Here is a 16,139-nt window from a genome sequence, read left to right as displayed (position 1 = left end):
ACCCCACCACTCCTTAATTTTGTCAAAAAGGCTACGGTGAGAAAACCACATGTTTTCAAATCTAAAAGGAAAAGCCTTCATTCTATTGATGGTTTCTAAGGTAAGATAGATTAGAGAATGATCTGATCCAATATGCACCATAGACAAGAGCTTGTAGTGAAAATGGTTCATCCATTCCAAAGTGATGAGGGCCCTATCAAATCTCACCTGAATGCAACCCATACCAATTATCCTATTCAACCAAGTGAATTTTCCTCCCTTGAGATCAACATCTAGAATGGATAAGTCCCTAATCATGTTATCTAGATGTTGCCTACTTTACACCTTAGGAAAAAGCCCCCATAACTTCTCCGAGGCCAAGAGATGGGTATTGAAATCACCCATAATAATACCCTTTGGTTCTCCCATTAGCTAGGAAATAAAAAAATAATCCAAAATATTCTTTTTCTATTCTTAGTATTAGGGGTATGGATGTTCATCAGATACCAGCTAGCCTAGGCCTTAAGATTAAAGAAATGCTTGAGAAAAATATTACCTTAATAAAAAATTATCTCAACTTCAAAGGTTTCCTTCTAGATAACTAATAGGCCACCAAAAGCCCCATTAGAATCTATAGTTGTATTATTCATACCTTTATTGAAAAAGATCCTTTCAACTTTCTCCTTCTTCATTTTAGTTTCCTAAATCAAAAATAAATCTAGCCTATGATCCCTAATCATATTCCTAACAATTTCCTATTTATGTATTCCATTGAGTCCACAAATGTTACAAGAGATGATCTTTATGCTTTATTTTGGATGCATGTTTCCTATATACTTCTCTAGGTCCCATCCATAATAATCCTCCTTTTTTCTTCCTTTCTAATTTGACACTTGTTCTTCCTACCTAGAGTGCTAGATTTTCTTCTAGTATTAGCTTTTACCTTACTCCTTGTTGCTACAAGCAAGACCGATGAGGGGTCCCTGCTGGTTTTTTTATGGACTGATATCCATTGTCCTTCATTGGCTTCCTTGTAGCTATCAAGGTGAGCCTCCATCCAAGAGAAGTGGCCAGGAGTGGAGGTAGCTACCCTCTAAAGAAATTGATTGACTGTTGTTGTGGAAACCCCATTATTTGTGTAAAATTTTGATTCCTGTGAAAGAGGCAATCCTTGCACCTCCACAAGAGCCACAACCTAAGAATCAAGAATTCTAGATACTATGTTAGTTTCCACCACTATGGTCTTCTCATTGGGATTCTTCCATATGGTCATAAAATCATCTGTTTTATTCTTTCCAACCACATTATCCACTCCTCCTGTCAGGGTGGTGATTTAGGGATTAGTCTCAAAAATTATCAAGGGCCTATTGTTGTTTTTCATTAAGATCTTGCCTCTTCCTCATTATCTTTGTTTCCTTCCAAAGTGTTGTGTCCCAGTCGGGACTTTGTCTTGTCTTTCTCTCCAAGAACCCCCCCCAGAGATCTTACCTTCTATTGCTTTCTCCTTCTAAACCTTCCTGGGAGCCTCTGCTTGGTTTAGGGATTTGAGTTGGTTGTCCTTTCCTTTTCCTTATTTATGTTTAACTTTATGGGCCTTTTCCTTTTCTCTAATAATATTGTTAACCTTAATACCTTGATCCATAGGTTGACTACATTTGAACTTAATAATTTTGATAATAGTTTATCAAAGATTGAAACTTCTTTCAAGACATCTCTAGACATTGGTAGTTTAAAGAAAGAAAAGGAAAGTTTCATTCACCATAGTTCAAGTGGAAGTGGTTATGACATGGCATTACCTAAGGAGAAATAACAAGAAGAACTAGAAGCATTGCTAGTAAAGAGGTTACTAAGAGGAAAAGGAAAGTACGTAGGTAAATTTCCTCTGAAATGTTTTAATTAAAACAATATTGGTCATATAGCTTCTTGATGCCCTAGCTTAGAGACACTAAGGACAAAGAAAATAAATCATGCTACCTAGCTAAGGAAGGTCAAACCAATGAGGAATCAGATGACCTAGAAGAAGGTGAGGAAGTTTTTCGTGTTGATATGTGGGATGATTTAGAAGATAAAAGGTATGAAGATGAAAATGCCCTTATTTCTCAAGTTGATTAAAGAGAAATGATTCATTGTGTAGAATTAAAAGATTAAGTGTGATAATTCTTATTAGGTTCTATGACTAAAATGAAACTTTTTAAATGCTACACAACTAAATAGGAAAGGTATTAACCTATGATTCTACTAGAGAATTGAGAGTGGTTAGTGAACAATCTAAAGCTAACTTACTCTATTTGAACTCTATTTCAAAAAAATGTCTTATTGTAAGAAGTTAATCAACATGTGAAGATACTTGATTATAACATAAAAGGTTTTATCATGTGAACTTTGATAACTTGATCAAGATTAGTAAGAAGCAAAGTGTTAGAGGTTTATCAAGATTAAGCAAGCCTAAAAAAGTTATGTGTAAGGAAAGTTAGATTGGTAAGATGAAAAAATAAAGTTCTTCAATAAAATTCTCTTAATCTAATAATATACTAGAGTTGGTTCATATTGATCTTTGTAGTTCTATGAGAGTGCAAAGCTATTATAGTCATTCATATTTCATTTTTCTGTCGATGACTACTCTAGGATGATGTCTGTAATACTTCTAAAATAAAAGTCTAATGAAGTTTACAAATGATTAAATGGTATAAGGTAAGAGGTGAGAAGGAAAAGGATAAGAAATTGAAGTGCTTCCGATATAATAGAGGAGGTGAATTTATTTCTAATGAACTTACTATCTTTTGCAATAAAAATAGAATCAGAAGGCAACTCCCTTCTTGAAGAAATCCACAACATAATGGAAAAGTTGAAAGATGGAACAAAACAATAGTTGACTATGTTAGTGTATGTTTGAAATGTGGGCCTCTTATACTCACACACACTTCAACATGGTCTTTCTATGAAAATGCATCATAGAATGAACATTGAATCGTTCAACTGAAATGATTTGGAAAATTGACCTATTGCCTCCTAACTAGACATGTTTTCCCTTGTTCTCAAAACAAGAAGCTAGCAACCAGACCTCTAGTATGAAGGATTTTTATTAATCTATATGATAATGCAAATAATCTATATGAAATGCATATTAATCTAAGAACAAAAGAAAGTCAATTACCCTATATGAATGCATTTTAAGCTAATATGAGATTGTAATATAGGAAATTGAACTATGGATATATGAAAGTGAGTAAATATTCCAGCATACATTTGATGCAAATTCAATTCAACCTTTGCAATGAGGAATTGAAGGTTCCTTTAGAATCCCAAGATTGATCAATGGTGGAGATCGATTGAGATGAATGGTCAAGATTGAAGATGAGACTCAGTCAAAATAGAAAATTCCCTATGTAGGTGAGGTTAACTAAATTAGATCTAAGTGTGATAGAGAGATAATTGATTCTCATATGAGTGTGACAAAGAGTTAACTAAGTTGATTCTATTTTGAGAGATAGTTCACTCGGACTTTCCATTCCAGAACTGAAGAGAAAATTTGTAGAGAGTATTTAATTTAATAAAATAGGATATGACTTCATAAATACATATTTTTTAATTAATTGAATAATTTAATTTAATAATTAAAATGAGGATATTATCTTATTAAATTAAATACATATTTAATTCATTTGTTCATTAGATAAAGAAGTAATTTAATTTAATTAAAGTATGAATACTTATAATTAAATAAAACTTAATCAATAGGTTTAATGTAGCTAATTTGAGTCAATACTTAGGAATTAAATAAATAGTGTGAGTAATGCAAATTAGGGTTTTATACATTTGACACTTAGGTCAAATAGAGAGTATCAGAATCATAATTTCCTAGTGAAATAGGACTTAGGAATGATTGAATAGACCAGAATTGGTTAACATGGGAATGTGCCAATTTTGGGGTATTGCATTTGGCCCTCTTTGAATGGATGTGCGGGCAACACATTCAATTCAAAGAAATCATAACTATGAAGCATAGATGAAGAAATGAGATTGGTTATAAAATTGATTATATAAAGACCAATTGATAAGATTTTAAACATTATCTTCAAAATGAATCTTGACGTTAGGGGATCCAGATAGAACACCAAGATACCAAGATTGGTAGCATAAATATTGTCAAATTTCATAGAATTGTTCCCAGAATGAGACTCAATCCTCATGAGTCAAGGTTTAGACTCTCTCAATACCTATCCATTAAAAGATGACAAGATTAGTCACGATTCATAGAATCATCCCCTAAATGAGGCTTGATCCTCAAGAGTCAGGGTTTAAAATATCTTGATACCTGTCCATTGAATAGTGATCAAAAGAAAGAGCCTAGACTTATCCCTAGAATGAGGCTTAATTCTTAGCAAGGGTAAAGATTATCTCTAGAATGAAGCTTAATCCTTAGCAATAATTTTGAATTATTTCCAAAAAAGAGCTTAATTCCCCAAAGCCTAGATAGAACACCTGAATATTGGTTCATAAAAGATAACAAGACCTCTTAAGAGTCATAGAATCATCCCCAAAATAAGGCTCGATCCTTAGGAGTCAGGGTTTAGACTATAATGATACCTATCCATCAAACTTTGACAAGACTGTTATAAGATTGATCAACTAATTGAAAGATGAGATTGTTGGCATAAAGTTATTTTCCATTAGTGACAACACTCATCTCACAATTCAAACTGAGCACTGGCAATACAGTCTAGACCAAGCATTGGCAATACAGTTCAAACCGAGCACTGGCAACACAGTTCAGACCGAGCACTGGCAATACAGTTCAAACCGAGCACTGGCAACACAGTTCAAACCGAGCATCAAAGACACAGTGTCAACCGAGTGAAGTTGCACTTAATGTTAACCGAGTGAGGAAGCACTCAGTGTTGACCAAGTGAGGAAGCACTTAGTATTGACCGAGTAAGGAAACACTCAGTGTTGACCGAGTAAGGAAGCTCTTAGTGATAACCGAGCTTAAGAGGTTATCAAAGAAGTCAAGTTTCTACCGAGTGACACTATATCTACCGAGTCACCAATGGTTACCGAGTTCTAGGCAACGTTGTATGACTAGTATGAACCGAGCCCCTACCTCTACTGAGTGCATGACGATGCTGAGTAATGTAGTGGATGCCGAGTATCAGAAGGTCATCAAGTCTGTCTGAAGAACCCAAGTTTATTTTACCATTTGGTCGACTCAGTTATATTTTTTTTACTTGTGTTTGGCCGACCTTGCATGAATAATTATTGGAATGGTATATATATACAATTGACACATTCAAAAAGGATATAGAGAATACATTGCAAAAAAAAAGGGGTGATATAGATATTTCAAGAAGACATACAAGATATCTGGATGATAGTGCGAATTCATCAGCAGAAAACTCAGCAAGGTCCATTAGGAGCAGAAATGATTACATCAATCACAAAAGGTGATCTACAATAAAGAACTCAGTCAATTTGTAAGTTGATCTGTTGGTTCATCCTAATAGGTGAATCATTTTTGTAAATCCTTTAACAGGGTAGACTTAACCGTCTTTATACAAATCTCCTAACAGAGTGCATACTCATAAAGTATGTTTGTAAATCCTCTAACAAGGTGGATCTAGCAATCCTCTGTGCTCCTAACAGGGTAGATCACCAGAAGTGATCATTGTAAGCCTTAACCAGCCAAATTCATACTGCAGTAACAAAGCTTTGTGGGTATCATCCCCACCCCAGTTTTACTTTCTATTTTGGAAGGTTTCTGGGTCACCAAATCCCTGTGCATATATGGTTTTAATGTTTAACAATTTTTATGTAGCAGGATAGATGAGTAAATGTTGTGTATGGTTAATTTAAAAAATTTATTGTTATTGATTCACCCCTCCCCTCTCAGTAACCTATTATATCTTGAATATTTCCAACAATTGGTATCTAAGCTTTTTGGTTCTTAGGATTAAGTTTGACATCTTGACCAAAGATCTAAGCTATGGAGATATTCAGATTGGAGAAAGTGATTGAAAATGAAAAGGTAGATCTAGAAGTGGCCATGGTTCAACTCAAAGAAGCAAAGGAGCATCTTTCTCAATCCCTGAAAAGAAGAAAGGAACTTGCAAGACAAATGAATGACCATCACTATGGTGAAGAAAAGATTGAGGATTTTTTACCATCAAGTAGTTCAGAAGAAGCTGACAAGGCAATCAAAGAATTTCTAGAAAAGAATGGATCTCTGCAAGAAGAGGTAAGAAAGCTCAAAAGAGAACAAGAAGTCCAATCCATCAGGTTATGTGAAGTTTTGGAACAGAGAAACAAAGAGAATGAAGACTTAGAGGTAAGGAATAATCTATCCCTTCAGCATGAATGTCTTATAGGACAACTATCTAATGCAAATGAAGAAATCATGATTCTAAGATTTGAGAATGAAAGTTTGAGAAATGACCTAATCTCTGAAAGACAAATCAATGTAAGTTTGCATAGTGATCTGAGAGATGAGAGACAAATCAATGAAAGATTGTAAAATGACCTAATCTCTGAAAGGAAAGTCAATGAAAGAATGATAAAATCCCAAGCAGATATGAATCAAATGAATTTGTAAAATGAGCAGAATCTTCATAGACAAAAAGGTAAAGCTAGTCTTGGATACAATGAAGAAGGTGAATCTTCAAAACAAAGTACCCAAAAGAATTAGAAACCCACTTGTAATCACTGTGGAAAGTTAGGTCATACATCAAAAAAATGTTGGAGCAATGGAAAAGCAAAATTCAATGGTAAATGTTTCAATTGCAATCAGCATGGTCACAAAGAAAATGAGTGCAAAGAAAAACCAAAATTTGAAGGCAACTATCACAAATGCAATAAACATGGTCACAAGGCATTTCAATGTAGATCCAAATCATTCAATCTAGCTGAACAACTTGTGAAATCCATATTTGGATGGGACTACAACACCTGGTGCAGATGTCACTATTGTGGAGAATATGGACATACTGGCATAAATTGTGCAAGACATCACTTAAGGAAGAAGGACACTACTGTAAGGTGCTATATATGTACAGAACTTAGTCATATAGCCAGAAATTGTATGAATATAGAAAGAATTGAAGATGAAAAGAAAATCAAAGTAGACAACATCCGGAAGCAAATGAAGCAACAATGGGTTCCTAAATCTACTAAACAAGATAAGTCAAGCAATGGAAATGTCACTCAAGAAATGAGTGACTCCATCATTTCCAATTAATATTCATAAAAGAAAGCATGGAACTACATCCTTCAAGAATCATCCTAAGCAGTTCCAAAGGAAGAAGAATGATCAGATCAGTATGCAGATATACTTTGATCCCAAATCGGTTCAAGACTCAACCGAGTTCGGTCGGGTGCAACAAAGTTTCACTCACCAAGTTGTATCTACCAAGTGAGGTCAGTTCATGACCTTACCGAGTTAGGTCCGTACATCAATATTTTGTTTTGATCACCGAGTTGATAGTATCTACCAAGCAAGTGGATGACAACCTGTCATTTCATCTACCATCGTACCAAGCATTTATGATGAATGTTTCGTCAAAAAGGGAAAATTTGATCTCATTCTTCACTACAAACTTTGAGCTAAGTAATCTTTTGCAATTCTAGAGCAAGCTTAAAGCAATTTCAAGAAAATTTTTTAAAAGAGCGAAGAATCTATTCAAAATTTCTCTTCACCTACTGAGCAGCAATGGCATCCGAAAGTAGCAGCTCCAAGACAAAAAGAGGCTCATAAATGTTGGTTAAAGGTGTGGAATGGAAGGTGTCAAACTTCAAATTGGTACCAACAATTACAGAATCACTCAACCTTAATGGTGCTCAGTCTCAAATTCCTTCGAAGGTACTCCTTATAAATGACATTCACTCTCATTTCAAATGTTCCATTCAAGCGCTTGGAAACCTAGAAATTGGTAATGCCCTAGGTGAAATGAGCGTAGATGGGAATTTGAAACCTGAGCATAAGAATCTTGAAACAAAAGGGTTAACCCACATTTCACATTTGCCAAGAAATTTTCAAATTAAATGGGTTAGGTATGTACTCAGCCAGGTTCACAATGGGAAATTGTGGTTAGAGCAACCAGTGCTTATCACAAAGAAAATGATTAACAAAATTACTGGCCTTCTAATATTGAACAAAGCTAAGACTACCAAAACCCTAGGTTAGGAAGAATTGCAAAGGCTAACCCAAGCAGAATGGGATGGTAGAGGACTTAAGCTCAGTATAGTAAATGATGCTGAATTAAGATTTGGTATTCACGTCATTGCTCATAAAATTTACAGTTCCAGCCGACCAAATAGTGTACCTTGCGAAGCAGTAGATTTAACATATAAGATAGTAAAGAAGACTGTTGAGTTTGATTTGTCTAAATTACTTTTGTCTCAATCTAATAAAAATATGGAAAGCATATGGACTTCAAAGAACAATTCCTGCAAATTCGGTTCACTTTTGATCTGTCTATTTTTCTATGTTCAAAATTCTTTTCCATCAAAAGGATCAGTAGTATGGAAAAAGGATATTCCCGTTCTCTATCAAATAAATGAGTTTATAGCAGAGTTAGGTGAAAATTTTGATAGTTTTTTGGATAATTACTTTGAATATTTTAAGGAAATAATGAACAATAGGTTTCGGATTCCACCAAAACTGGTTGAGAAATATAAAGAAGATGTATGCTTTATGGTAGATTGTGACAAGGTATACATATAGGCAGTCAGGCCCCGCGTTGCATGGGTGAAACCTCTTCCTTATGAGGTTAATATTGATGAAACTAAAGACATCATAGAAGCACTGGTGAATGAACCAGTAGATCCAAAGCAACCAGTCTTTGGAACTTTTGATGAAGCTAAAGCCAGAATTGAGCTTTCAATCAAAATCCCTCAGGTCATTAGCAAAGGAAAGAGGAAGATTGCAAAGTTTAAAATAGAACTTGGTCCTCTGATGATTATTGAAGGGAAAGGAGAAGATGAACAAACTTGTACATTTGTAACATATCTTGGTCTATCAGCTTATACATCCTCTTTAGCTTAGTATCATTGTATCTATCCGGCTTTCATGTTAGTTCATCCTTGGTCAACATCTTGCACACATTGCACACCTTGGTTAGATATTCCAATGCATCCTTTAGCTAGATCTCCTATCACCAAAGTGTTATCCTTCTTAGTTCAGCTTGCCAGACGCATCACTCATCCAGATCCATCAGCTTAGGTGCTCTCTGATAGATTTTTGCAGGATATAGCTTTCCTCATGTCTGATCTTGGTCCGTTAGTACCTCATCCTACCCATCTCGTTGGCAAACAGTTCTCTTTTGGATTTTCACTTTCTTTTGATTTGGGATCTTCCCTTTTGGGTCTTGAAATATCTTTTCCAAGCAATCTCCTTGTTCCCTCCTCAAGGTTGCCATGATCTTCCATATCATGGTATGCTGCGAATGGGGCAATTAGAGCATAAGGTCTTGATCAGGTCTTTTGCTTGTTTTCTTTTTCTTCTTGTGGGTTACCTAGTGTCGTTTCCACGCTGCTTCCTCTGGGATTCATGTGTGATACTGGGGCAATCCTTGTGTGTTTGTTTTGAGTCAGTTCGTGAGTCCTCTGGACGGTTGGTGAAAGGGCCTTGATGTTCTTGGTAACCTTGGCAATTAACCAATAGTCCTATAGAAAATCTAGTGCTCAACTACATGGTGGTACTTCTCTTTGAAGTATCCCCCCGCTCAAAAAGCTTCAATGGATTCCTTTTATAGCGCTCCGCTCCTCCATCTCCCCCCTCAATCCTGGAATGTCTTAAGCTTGCTTTACTATTGTGCCTCTAATTTCCCTTTATCATTCTCCCATAGTGAGAGTTTGAGCTAATTCAGCCCCTTCTCTTCGCCAACCTGCGTCTCAGCTCGTCTCAATTTCTTGTACTTTTCAAGAAGTCATCGAGCCTCATTTCTCTCCCCGCCGCCTTCTTGAGGGGGCATCATCTAAGTCTAGTCTCTCCTCTTCTTATCCGAGACTGGGGCAACCTTGTTGCTAAAACATCTTCTTCGTGTCGTCTTCATTCGAAATTCTTTGAAATAGTGTTGTCTCAACACTATGTCAAAGAGGGGCAAAATGTAGACACCTAAATTTGATTACACTATTTTAGTAATCCTATTTAGTTATCTAAAAAGGCAGTATTAATTAAATTTCTATTTAATTAATCCTTTGTCATCCCCTAGTTGATTAATTTAATTAATCATCTATAGTCCTAATTGATAAATCAAATAATCTATTATTTATCAATTAAATCCTATTCTTCTATCTAATTCCAAAAATCCCCATTTATTAAATAAATCTATTTGATAAATGAAATCCTCAAATTCAAAAACCCCTAACCTATCTCTAATCCTCCATTTAGCCTAATCCACCCCATCCACCCATGCTAACCAAGCTTAGCCACTAACTCACCCACCCTCATTAATGCCATCCACTTGCACATCTCTAACATCCCTAATCTAATCCTAAACCCAAGCCTAATCCACCCCCTAATGTTGTCACATTCCTTAAACAAGTTTAAAACTTTCCTAATCCAAACCAAAGTCTCCCTTCAAAAATCCCAACCACCAAGTCATGAGTGCTCTTACAAAACATAAAGACTCTTACAAGCCCACTCATGACTCTTACACCCATCTTACACACTCTTCCCTCTTCCACACTCATTCCTCTTACATCCCTCTTACATACTCAACCCCACTCATCATGACTTTAACCAACCCTTAACCCTACCCTCTCACACTCATCCTCCTTGTGACAAGTGTCACCTTCCCATTGGTGCTAAACAAGCACAATCCATGTGCTCTCCTTTGAGTGCATCCTAGCCCTCCTTAAGCCTTCATCCATCCTTGCATCTAAGCCCTCCATCCCTCTACCCCTTAGCCTATAAATTGAATCCCATCCCAAGCCATTTCATCAACAATCTTTGAGCTAAACTTACCATGCTATTTTGAGAACCAAAGCCATCAACCATACCCTTATAATGCCAAATTGAGAGCTCACAAAGCTACCAATTTGCCATTACCCATCTCCATTGAAGCAGCTTTTGAGTATCTTGAGCATACATCCACAGCAAAAGGACACATCTACAGAATCAAGAAAGCATGGAGTGTTTTCTCTTATGAGGTTTGCACTTCTTATTTTCTTTCTTAGTCTAAGCATATATGTGAATTTAGTTTTTGGTTTGTGAATGTTTACTTCATTTGTTAATGTTCTTTGCATACTGATTCTGGTTCTACATTTTGGCACGCCCAGTGGGACTAGGACTATCAAGGAGGTGGACTAGGACCAGAAGAAAGGGGCATGCAATGTCCCATCGAAGCACATGATTGGGAAGTAAAGTTAGGTCTTGGCTTTGGCATACCCACAACTGGGGGCACCAACGAGAACGGTCACGCTTTTTCGAACATCCACCGCGACCTTGTCGAAATCGAAGACATTCCTGAGGAAGTTGAAAAGAGAGCCTATGACGATATCCCAGACCAAATCTTCCTAGGAGACTCTGTTCTCCGAGAACTATCCATCCATCTCATTGACCTACCACTTGCTCATCCACAACTCATAGATTGGGACCAACCAAGTGTCATACATATTGATGAGTTTGCATCAGAGGAAGCACTTCTAAGATTCATGGGAGCTGAAACTCCTCATAAGAAGACAAAGCCAGATTCTGCCTACATCTACAAGCTAGATCCCAAGGGGTATTTTGGAGAAAATCCCCAACCTAGTTTCGATACACCCAAAACTGGAACTAAGGTAAATCTAGGACTAGCTAAGGCAGTGAAGAGAACCCCTCAGCAAGAAAATCTAGAGCCACAAGTAGAACATGAGGATTTAGTATTGCCTCCTCAAGATAATCGACCAGAGGTGTCTTCTATTCTAATAGAGGATACTAGAGAAGTCAACATTGGTTCTTCAGAGATCCCTAGAATTGTTCACATTGCTGCATCCCTATCACAAGACCAAGCTGACCTCCTCTTTGAGGTTTTACGAGAGAACATTGGCTGATTTGCATGGTCATATCAGGACATGCCAGGACTTGATCCAAAGCTTGTAGTTCATCATCTTGCAGTTGATCCAAAGATCAAGCCCGTCAGACAAAAGCTTAGAAAAATGCACCCCAAGGTGGCATTACTAGTCAAAGCTGAACTAGAAAGAATGTTAGCTGCTAAGGTTATCCGGCCTATTGACTACTCAGAATGGATCTCCAACATGGTCCCTATCACTAAGCCTTTCGGTGACATCATAATCTGCACTAATTTTAGAGATCTTAACAAAGCTTGTCCAAAGGATGATTTTCCCTTGCCCAACATAGATATGATTGTAGATCTTACAGCTGGACATGAAATTTTGTCCCTTATGGATGGATTTTCTGGGTATAATCAGATCAAGATTGCAGAAGAGGACCAGCATAAGATAGCATTCACTACCCCTTGGGGAACCTTTTGCTACACCATGATGCCTTTTGGCCTAAAGAATGCTGGGGCTACCTATCAAAGAGCTATGACAGCCATTTTCCATGATCTTATCCATAGCATTTTGGAAGATTATGTGGACGATATCCTGGTCAAATCTCACACCTTCATGGATCATCTTGCTGACCTGGAAAAAGTCTTTGATAGGTTGGCCCAATATTATCTCATGCTAAATCCCAAGAAGTGTGTCTTTGGGGTCACATCTGGCAAGCTTCTAGGCTTCATAGTTTCTAAACGGGGTATAGAGATCGATCCCAAAAAGGTCAAGGCTATCTTAGACATGCCTCCTCCCCAGACACTGCGAAAGCTTCGCTCTCTTCAGGGGAAACTTCAATCTGTTCAGCGCTTCATCTCCCAACTTGCAGATAAGTGTACACCATTTTCACACTTGCTAAAGAAGAATGAGAACTTCAAGTGGGATCTTTTATGTCAGCACAGCTTTGATCAGCTCAAGCAGTATCTCACCAATCCCCCTATCTTGGTTCTGCCAGTTCCTGGTCGTCCCTTGATCTTGTATATATCAGCAACACCTACTGCTCTAGGGGCACTTTTAGCACAACATGATGATTATAGCAGAGAGAGCCATCTACTATATCAGTAGAACCCTAGTTGGTTATGAAATCAATTACACTCCTATGGAAAAAGCTTGTTTGGCAGTTGTTTTCTCAACTCAAAAGCTTCGCCACTACATGCTAAGTCATACCATCCAACTAGTCTCCAAGATTGACCCTCTCAAGTATATGCTCTCCAGAACAGCACTTACAGGCCATTTGGCCAAATGGGTTATGCTACTAAGTGAGTTTGACATCCAGTATGTGGACAGAAAGGCAATCAAAGGGCAAGCTATAGCAGATCACCTAGCTGATGCACCTCTAGTAGATGCATATCCTTTGCTCACATAATTTCCAGATGAGCATATCTGTCTAATTGAAGAACAGCACCCATGGAAGCTTTATTTTGATGGCTCATACACCTCTCATGGATCAGGGGCAGGAATATTATTAGTTACACCTCAAGGAGATTACATTCCAAAAGCCTTCAAGCTACAATTCCCTAGCACCAACAATATAGCAGAATATGAAGCTCTTGTAGCAGGATTAAAGATAGCTGCAGAATGGAATATCACTGAGTTACAAGTCTTTGGTGATTCCCAACTCATCATCAAACAAGTCTTAAATGAATATCAAACCAAAGATGAAAAGCTATTACCCTACAAAGAGCTAGTTGATCAGTTGACCCAGCATTTTACAAAGCTTCAGTTTACACAAGTGCCTCGAATGCAGAACAAGGCAGCAGATGCCATGGCCACTATCGGCTCACTCTTGGAAATTCCCCAAGAAGCTACGCAGTATGAGTTTTTAGTTGAGCAGCTCCTCACACCTGCCTATGCGAATGAGGATTCAAACCGTGTTTGTATCTTGGTTGGTCCCCAATCCCCTTGGTACCATGAAATTCACGCTTACCTTAACGATGGTATCATATCCCCTCACCTCACACGTACCCAATGCCAGAACCTCATCCGAAAATCATCCCGCTATGTTATCATAGCCAATACCCTATATCGTCGGTGTTATCACGATACTCTCTCTCGATGTTTAGATGAAAATGAGGCCGCGATGGCATTAAAAGAAGTACATTCTGGACTTTGCGGTGCCCACACGAGTGGTATTGTCCTAGCACGACAAATCCTTAGAGCAGGCTACTATTGGCCTACCATTGAAGAAGACTCTTGTGACTTTGTCAGAAAGTGTCTCCCATGTCAGCAGCATGCAAATCTTGTGCACGCTCCAGCACAGGATCTACAACCTATTGCACCACCTTGGCCTTTTGCTTGTTGGGGCCTTGATCTAGTTGGAACTATCACACCTCTCTCATCTGATGGACATAAATGGATAATAACAGCTACAGACTATTTCACTAAGTGGGTGGAAGCAGTCCCCCTAGTCTCAGCTACAGGAGTTCAAGTCTCCAAGTTCATCTTGTACCACATTGTTTGCCGCTTCGGCATCCCATCCACCATCTTCACTGACCACGGAGGTAACTTTGAAAATCTCAACATGGAAGAATTATGCACTTCCCTCCACATCCATCACCGCTTTTCTAGTCCATATTTCCCACAAGGTAACGGCCAGGCAGAGGCAACTAATAAAACCCTCCTCAAAATCCTAAAGAAAGTTGTCAATGATTCCGGCCGTGATTGGCACCTTCAAATAAATCCGGCTCTATGGGCCTATCGAACTTCCTTCCGTACATCCACAGGCACAACTCCATACTCCCTAGTCTATGGTGTCGAAGCGGTATTACCTATAGAAGTTGAACTTCCCTCACTACGCATATCTTTGTGAGGGCAAATCTCAGATGAAGAATACAGAGTAGCTCGACTCACCCACCTAGATCTCTTAGACGAGAAGAGACAACAAGCCTATGACCATCTCACAGTCTATCAAACTCGTCTCAAAAGGAATTTCAACAAGAAGGTGCTCCCACGACACTTTCAGCCAGGTGACATCGTCCTCAAAGAAAATATGAAAGTCCAAGCAGATCGAGAAAAGAAAGGCAAGTTTGAACCTACATGGCTTGGTCCCTATGTGGTTACCGCCTCCTTTGGCTCCGGAGCCAATCAATTATCTACACCAGAAGGAGAACTCTTGAATGATCCCACTAACATCATTCATCTCAAGAAGTTCTATGCTTGAAGATCCTTGGTATACCCAGCTTTTGAAAAATACAAGAAAAAAATAGTAAAGAGAAATAAGCGTCCAATGGTGAAAACTTGGCAATTCAAGCGCCTTGGATAGGTACCTTGGTGAAAACCTGGTAATTCAGGCACCCTGTGTGCTAAAGGCTAATCCATTATCTATCACTATCTTATCCCTCATCCATCCACCCACCATCCCATAAAACACCTGCTTGTTCCCTTGGTGTTCCAATCAAATATCCAAAATCTGATGGAGCTTGTCAATACCTCCTGTACAACTTGTAAATCTTGTAGCAAAGCTTGTATTATACCTTGTAAATCTTGTACCATACCTTATATATATTCAAATCTTGTCCAAAGCTTGTACCATATTCCAGCTTTTAAATAATCTTGTATCCTAGCCTGTATCCTATCACATGCACACACAGAATCCCATTTTCCTTAAGCTTTTCACAAACCATCTACCTATCCACCTATCAACTATTATAGACATCCCATCCTTCACAAAAATTTCCATCTCACAAAAAAACCAAAACATGAACAAACTTGTACATTTGTAACATATCTTGGTCTATCAGCTTATACATCCTCTTTAGCTTAGTATCATTGTATCTATCCGGCTTTCATGTTAGTTCATCCTTGGTCAACATCTTATACACATTGCACACCTTGGTTAGATATTCCAATGCATCCTTTAGCTAGATCTCCTATCACCAAAGTGTTATCCTTCTTAGTTCAGCTTGCCAGACGCATCACTCATCCAGATCCATCAGCTTAGGTGCTCTCTGATAGATTTTTGCAGGATATAGCTTTCCTCATGTCTGATCTTGGTCCGTTAGTACCTCGTCCTACCCATCTCATTGGCAAACAGTTCTCTTTTGGATTTTCACTTTCTTTTCATTTGGGATCTTCCCTTTTGGGTCTTGAAATATCTTTTCCAAGCAATCTCCTTGTTCCCTCCTCAAGGTTGC

Source organism: Cupressus sempervirens, chromosome 8, assembly GCF_028749045.1.
Source record: "Cupressus sempervirens isolate cs-2001-9-10 chromosome 8, ASM2874904v1, whole genome shotgun sequence".
Classification (NCBI taxonomy): Eukaryota; Viridiplantae; Streptophyta; class Pinopsida; order Cupressales; family Cupressaceae; genus Cupressus; species Cupressus sempervirens.
The sequence above is the reverse complement of the archived record's forward strand: the minus strand, read 5'-3'. Positions refer to the sequence as shown.